Below are 7805 nucleotides of genomic sequence, written 5' to 3'. Positions count from 1 at the left end.
AATGAGGAAAGAAAGGATGGTAGTAGAATGTGGGGAAAGGAGTTGGCCAGAGAAGAGAAGCTAGCTGGAAGAGCCCAGGGTGGAAATGGCAGGAGGCTCCCACGCCTGGCTCGGGCGCCAGCAGCCATACTGCCCTCTTCCTAAACTCCTTTCACCAGCTGTTGAGAGTTCTCACGGAGCCCAGAGGACACAGGATGAACAAAACAGGCCTTGTTGCTACTCAACCAGAGTTCCCTGTAGAGGCGAACGGAAGTGGAGCAGGCAGAGAGGCTCGTGGGGGAGACGGCGCGCCACGGGAATGAGCCGTCACACGCACAGATGCTGCGGGCCCTTCCCCGTCCCCCGCCCCCAGCCCCAGCGCAGCAGTCTGCGTCTCTCCTTCCGGTTTGGGCTCTCCTGAGGGAAATGACCCTCCCCACCTCCCTCCTCCAAGCCTCAGCCCCAGGGCCCGGTGTTCAGTTCTCACGCATACTTCCCTCTCGGTCTCCCACCACTTTGACCATCTCTCGGGATCTGGGTTTGTTTTTTTTCATCCTTTCCCTGTCTCTTCAAGAACTTCCCTGGTGTCTCAGCTGGTAAAGAATCCCCCTGCAATGTGGGCGACCTGGGTTCGATCCCTGGGTTGGGAAGATCCCCTGGAGACAGGAAAGGCTCCCCACTCCAGTATTCTGGCCTGGAAAATCCCCCAGACTATAGAGTCCATGAGGTGGCAAGGAGTTGGACACGACTGAGCAACTTTCACTTCACTCACTGCCTCTTCAAGCTCTGGCCATTCAGACTTGTTAGGAACAGGAAGGGCCAGAGGAAAAAGCAACGGCTGCCGTTTGCCACAGGGTCGGGAAAGAGCACGTCCTCCAGCCCTGCTGACGGGAAGAGGAAGGAAGTGTGTCCAGCAGGCCCCTCGGGGCAGAGGTAAAGGACAGCGGCCCGGCCTCCCTGCACCCTGCTCGTCTCTGAATGGCCCTGTGTCCCTGTGGCATCAAGACAGCTGGCCCTCTGGGCACGCGGCGGGGCAGACGACTCAGCCAAGGAAGCAAACGGCAGCTGGTGCGACGTTGGCTCCAAGGTACGCCTCTGGCCCCCGTCCACTCTGAGAGCCCTCGGCGTCTCCGCTCGCTGGATTCCTCTCCAGCCTCCAGGCCTCAGAGGCCAGCTTCACCCCACTTGACTTGCTAGTCGGAGCTCTGAGGTGGATTGTTGAGACAACCCTCAGCTCCTTTCCGCCCCCCATTCCTCACCTCCTTTTATGAGTTCCTTCCTAAATGTCTGCCCTAAATCTCTCCTGTCATGATTTCCTTCTACAGTCGGGAGCAGAGACCTGGAGTCAGCAAAATGCCACAAATTCTGGACACCCTTGCCACACACAGAGGTCAAGCGCCTGAAGCAGCTTAACGGTTCACACGGGTACGGTGGGAACGAGGCGTCTCAATTAGGGCTTGAGAAGGGTGGACGGAGAGCCAGGGTGAGGAAGCCTCCTTCCGAGGCCGTGGAGCCGCCCCCCGAAGGCTGGGGGGCGTAGGCACAGTGCCCACCCCTGGCTCAGCTCGTAGCTCCAGGGACGGGACTTGGAATGCACTTGCAGGGGAAACCGACCAGCCCCACGTGCGAAGGTGCTCCCACCCGGGTCCCCGTCGTTGGGCCCGCAGAGCCCTTCTCGGGAGCCGGGTGCCCCTCACGCCTCTGAGTCGTGCCTGCCCTTCTCCCACCCAGAGTGCCAGCGTGCACGCTGAGCCATCTTTTTAATTTTCTGGTTGGCTTGGCAAACGGCAGCTGCCCTGTCCCCGGAGCCCCGGGCCTCTGCACAGCTTCCCCGCGCTCCCCTCCGCTGACCCTGCCTGGCGACCACCGGATCATCCCAGCCTGGCCTTCAAACGGGCCTTCGTGCCAGTCGGACGCCGCGCCCCTCCCTCGCCTCTGCCCTCCCAGTCCCAGGGGCTCCCTTCCTCCCTGACCCCCACCCCCAGACTCAGCAACGGGGCGGCTCCAAAAGCCACAAAGAGGAGAGGGGGTAGGGAGGGGGGGCTGGGAGCTAAAAGCACCCCCACCCGCCACCCGCATCTGCTGCCGCACTCACGCCCCTCCCCCAGCCGACAGCAGCCGCCTCGTGAGATCCAAAGGCTCTGGCGCCAACCCGGCCCCTGGAGCAGTGACAGCCACGGGCTGCGTGTGCCCAAGTCTGCAGCTGGGCTAATTACTGGGGATCCAGAGCTTGGGGTCCAGCCCCAAATCAAACAAATTAGGACAGAACCCATAGCCTTCTTCATTCCTCTCCTTCCCAGCCAGCAATTGCTAAAGGACCCCTATAATTGATAACAGTGCAATAAAAACCCACCACCTGTCTTTAATCCTAAGGACTCGGGAGTCCAGCCAACAGCACAGCGCATCCCTCTAAAGCCACAGCAATACAGGGTTTAACGATACGGCATCTCCAAGGGCCAGCATCGCTTCCTCCAGGCTGGACCGTGTCCTGGCACCTGGGACCTGGGACCTGTCACGTCCTGAGACATGGTCCAGGACATGGACAGCTGGGTGGACAGGCTAGACCATGGAGGACTTGGGGCCAGGACTTCCCACGGGGGTGCACCGGCCCTCTGAGAACTGCCGCTGCCACTGTCAGCACTGTGTGGACCCAGGGGTTTGTGGCTGGAATGGCAGCAGTGGGTGGCCTGGGCCCTCAGGACGCTCAAGTGGACAACTCAGAGACTGAGAATCACCTCCCAGGAGGCCAAATTCAGAAAACTGGAGAAGCAGGAGGAGAGGATCAGCCGGGTCTGGCAGTTAGTAGGAGGGCCCTGGCTCCAGCATCAGGGCCAGGTTCAGGGGCAGCTACTAAGACAAGGATGCGGCGGTGTGTGAGAGCCGGGTGCTAGGGAAGATCACAGCACGGTTAAGGCCAGGCTCCACCAGCCAGGATGAATCAGGACCCTGATCCGATGCTGCACGCAGACAGCCTGACCAGGGTCCCACGTAGTCCTGAAACAGAAGTGGCCAAAGACGCCGGGTCAGAGACGAGGGCCAGCTCGTGGACATCGGTGAGGCGGACCTATTCCCCACCTCCGGTTTGAGCTTGAACTGACAGGCCCTTTAGGGGAGCTCTGGCCTGAGAGTGTCAGGCACCCAAACCCCAGCACCAGACCACACGGGACGGAGCAGCCGCGCAGGCTCACGTGACCGTGGGAAGCGAGGGCGGGCCCGTCTGGAGTGAAGGGGCGGAGAACACCTGGAACCCGGTCCGTGCTGAGCACCTGCCTGCAAAGTGCCCAGTCCCAAGACCAGCAGCATCAGCCTCCCTGGGAACCTGCTAGAAATCTACCTTATCCAGCCTCACTGCAGGCCCCTGTATCACAGACTCAGACAGTGGGGCTGGACCACCTATATTTTTATAAGCTCTCCCAGCGGCTCTGATTCTAAAGGTTGAAAATCTCTAGGTACAGTTCCCAGGGGAGGACGTGCGTGCATGCGAAGTTGCTTCAGTTGTGTCCAACTCTTTGCAACCCCATGGACTATATAGCCCACCAGGCTCCTCTGTCCATGGGATTCTCCCGGCAAGAATACTGGAGTGGGTTGCCATGCCCTCCTGCAGGGGATCTTCCCGACCCAGGGGTCGAACACACATCTGTTACATCTCCTGCATTGGAAGGCAGGTTCTTGACTACTAGCGCCACCTGGGAAGCCCTCTTAGGGGAAACTTTCATTTATTCACAGTTGTTTTCAAATTCAGTCCTACGCTGGAATTATCTGAAAGGCTTGTTAAAACACAGATTGCTGGAGTCGCTGACTTGGGGGGCTGAGGTGGGCAGCCTGAGAAGGGGCATTTCTGACTAGTTCGAGGTGATGCTGATTCTGCTGGTCCAGGGACCACACGTTGAGAGCCACTGATTTAAATATCTGGGGACAGGATATAATCCTCTGGCTGGAGGTGAGCTTTCCCCAGACTGCATCTCTGGGGCGAAGCCAGGGCCCAGGAGGAAGCATCAGTTCTAATTAGTCAACGTGACAGGATGGATGCTTGTGTTGTCCCTTCCAAATTCACAGGTCAAAGTCTGATGGATTTGGAAACAGGGCCTAAGAGCAAGTGATAAAGGGTAAATGAGGTCGGAGGCGGGACTTCCATCTGAGAGGCCTGGTACCTTTATAAGAAAAGGGAGAGACACCAGAGCGCTTTCTCTCTCTCTTCCTCGTGAGGACACGTCTAGAAGGTTGTCTAGAAGCCAGGAGAGAGGTCTCACCAGAAACCATATCATCCAGCCTCCAGAACTGGGAGAAACAAAGTTCTCTCACTTCAGCCACTCAGGACCCCCTGGGGAAGGGAAAGGCTCCCCACTCCAGTATTCTGCCCTGGAGAACTCCGTGGACTGTATAGTCCATGGAGTTTCAAAGAGTCGGACACAACTGAGTGACTTTCACTTTCACTTACTTTCAGGCTTTGGTGCTTTATTATGGCAGCCTAACCCTGAATATTCATTGGAAGGACTGATGCTGAAGCTGAAACTCCAATACCTTGGCCACCTGATGCCAAGAGCTGACTCACTGGGAAAGACCCTGATGCTGGGAAAGATTGAAGGCGGGAGGAGAAGGGGACAACAGAGGATGACATGGTTGGATGGCATCACCGACTCAATGGACATGAATCTGAGCAAACTCCCAGAGACAGTGAAGGACAGGGAAGCCTGGCGTGCTGCAGTCCGTGGGGTCGCAATTGTACACTTAGCGATTTAGGATTTAGCGATTGTACAAGAACAACAACAAGCAGGCTAAGAGACTCAGGGACCAAACAACCTGAGTATGTCTGGAGATTTAATCAAAGAGAGCCAAAGAAAAGTGTCCATGTTTCTGCCTCAGCTGTCAGCACAAATGAACGCCACTGATGGTTTTCTGCTGGTTTGGACCCCTCCTCACCTTCTGAGTGATCCTGTTCTTTTCCCTCACTGTGCAAACAGCCCTCCCGAAACTGCCTTTAAAGTCTCTTCCTGGTTCCCCTCTCCCCCGGCCGTCCACCAATGGCCTCTCCACCCAGCCGCAGGGCAGGCCTTCATCTCCGGTTGAAAGTCACACCCCGGGTCTCCAAGTGGCCCCCTCCGTCCCTGCCTCAGTCTCCTTTCACCTCTGCCCCTGGCTCCGGCTGGGATGAATCATCTCAAGGAGCAGTCAGGAAAAGCAGGCTCGGCCGGGCACAGGAGGACCCAGCTAGCTATTGAGTCCCTGCGGAGGCAGCAGCCAGGGGTCAGGGAGGCTCCCGGAAGATTTATTGGCCACTAAACCCAGCTGGAGGGGGTGGAATAAGTAGGCAGGGTGTAATCAAAGTGATACTTTATGTTGTTCCATCTCAGGAAAATAATTGTTCCACTGGAACATCATTACACTATCATTTTTCTACTCTTGCACCACTTACTAGGAAATAGAAACTCACTTTCTTCTTCATAATAAGGAGCAATTTCAATAACTCAAAAGGCTTTTTCTGAGATGGAGCCATTCTCCATCCTTTGGCAAAGGACAGTTCCCCGCCCCGGACTCCCAGGCTAGAGCAAGGGTCTTGGGAGCTCCTGGGGGCAGCTGTCCCCGCCTCACAGTGCCCTCCTGCCCACCACTCAGGGGACCATCTCACCCCGTTTTCCAGGATTAAAGGGTTTTCCAAGATGCTGGACTTTCAGTGCCAACGTCAGGTCATAAAAATAAAATAGGGAAGGAAGATTGGCAGTAAGGGGTAGGAGGTTGATTGGGGTAGGCTTCATTAAGAAGGTGGCATCTGAGCACAAGTTTAAAGGCAGTGAGGCAGGTTTATGAGGATATTTGAGGGAAGGGCATTCCAGACAGAGGATCAGTCAGTGCAAAGTTCAGAGGCAGAGCCTGGCGTTTGTATTCAAGGAATCCCATGGAGGCCCTTGGGGCTGGAGCAGTGCGAAGAAAGGGAAAAGGGAAAGAGAGAGAAATGGCAAGCATGATAAGAGGCCAGATTTTGCAGGATTCTACAGACCTTGATGAGACCGTTGGCTTGTACCTGGCGGAGATGGACAAAAGGACACGATTCAGTTTATGTCCTCATGGACTGGCTCTGACCGCTGTGGAAGACCATGAAAGACCAGTTAGGAGACTGGTGCAGTAACACAAATAAGTAACGACTGTGCCTTAGACCAAGATGGTAACTAGTGGACCTGGTGAACAGAGGCTGGATCCTGGGTATATTCTGAAGGTGAAGCTGATAGATTTTCCTGATGGAGGTTGGGTGTGAGCTGTTAAGAGCAAAGAAGAACAGCGTAACTTCCAATATTTAAATGCACAGGGCCCATCACTAGATCATAGAATAAATAATGCATGTATTTCAAAGGCTCACTCTACCCCAGAAAAACATGCACTTGAGATATTGATGGATTTAAGTTAGAAACTAAACTGCACTCCCAAATAGAATCATTTAGACCCTGGAGTATGATCTTTAATGCAGAATAGATTTGCATTCATCCCTAGGGCTGGGGCTGAATAACAGGACCACCTACCCAAGGTCAGCTCTCCAGCCTGGTGGCTGACTCCGTGCAGTCCAGCTGTTAAGAAACTGGATCTGCATTTAAACTGCCTGAGGTTCCATTTTTTTCATTTAATGATTGTCGTGAGAATTGAATAAGATTATGTTCATAAAATACATAACGCAGGGCCTAGACCCTGGGGGATGCTTCATCACCGGTAGAGATGTTGTGCGTGCTAAGTCACTTCAGTTATCTCTGACTCTTGGCGACCCTGTGGACTGCTGCCCACCAGACCCCTCTGCCCACGGGATTCTCCAGGCAAGAATACTGGAGTGGGTTGCATGCCCTCCTCCAGGGGGCCTTCCTGACCCAGGGATCAGACCCACATCTCTTGCATCTCCTGCACTGGCAGGCAGGTTCTTTACCACTAACGCCACCTAGGAAGCCCCAAGAGACGTTGAACGCTCTTTGAACGGCGTTGAAATTCTGACAGTGACCAGCAGAGGGCACCACCAGCGGAGACAGCGCTGCCGCACCGCTAAGGAGACTGGCATATGTGCCTTGGATCCACTAATCTGGAGAAGAAAAAATAATAATAATAAATAAATAAATAAAATAAACCGGATTCACATAAATAATAAGCTGGCATTACGTTTTTCTTCTCTCCTCTTTCTCCTTACCCCTTTTTGCCGAATTTTACATTTTCCCCGATTCTCCGCCTCGTTTCAGAGACCCCCTGCTGTGTGAAATGGATCTTCTATTTTGGGGCTGCCTTTGATCAGAACAGCCCCAGAGCCCTGGCCCTAGAGGAGAACAATGTACCAGCCTGCTCCACCAGCCAGTTCTCAGCTCCTCCCCGAGCCCAGCAGAGGACTCTCCCGGCACCCTGGGCGTGGGGAGGACGAGACAAGGAAAGATCAGGTTTGCCCAATTTTGCTCTGGCCCCTGGAAATTCTGCTCCTTATCTCGTCTCCCATTGCTTCACCACACTGCCAAAATTACCTCGATAATATATTTTTTTTAATTTAAGAATTCATTTTCACTTCAAGAAAGAAGAACACGGCAGCCAGATAAGAAACTCCATCTGTCATCAAGAAAAAAGGGTCGTGGATTTGGGTGTCACAAATCCTGTAATGTCTTAAATTAAGGTGCCACTTCTGCAGGCTTTCTTCGTGTTTGTGAAATGATTATTCTACAGAGGTGCATTTAATATGGTTAAAATAATGATTATGCATGTTTAATACATCAATTTAAGTTATTATCTCCCATGCTATAAAATGCAGGATAATTTCATAAATAATTATAAAGCATTTACAAATGGTGACTTGATGCAAAGCATTCTTGCTA

The 7805-nt window shown here is 53.9% G+C and overlaps 1 long non-coding RNA gene across 1 annotated transcript; it reads left to right on the top strand.

The window, feature by feature from the left end:
• Positions 1 to 933: 933 nt before the first annotated feature.
• LOC139037424 (uncharacterized) lies at positions 934 to 7033 on the top strand. The gene is made up of 3 exons (XR_011490214.1): positions 934 to 1066; positions 1305 to 1404; positions 4424 to 7033. It is a non-coding gene; the product is annotated as an uncharacterized lncRNA (long non-coding RNA).
• The last annotated feature ends 772 nt before the right edge of the window (positions 7034 to 7805 follow it).

The sequence above is a fragment of the Odocoileus virginianus genome, chromosome 11 (assembly GCF_023699985.2).
Source record: "Odocoileus virginianus isolate 20LAN1187 ecotype Illinois chromosome 11, Ovbor_1.2, whole genome shotgun sequence".
In the NCBI taxonomy this organism is placed as follows: Eukaryota; Metazoa; Chordata; class Mammalia; order Artiodactyla; family Cervidae; genus Odocoileus; species Odocoileus virginianus.
The sequence above is the reverse complement of the archived record's forward strand: the minus strand, read 5'-3'. Positions and strand labels throughout refer to the sequence as shown.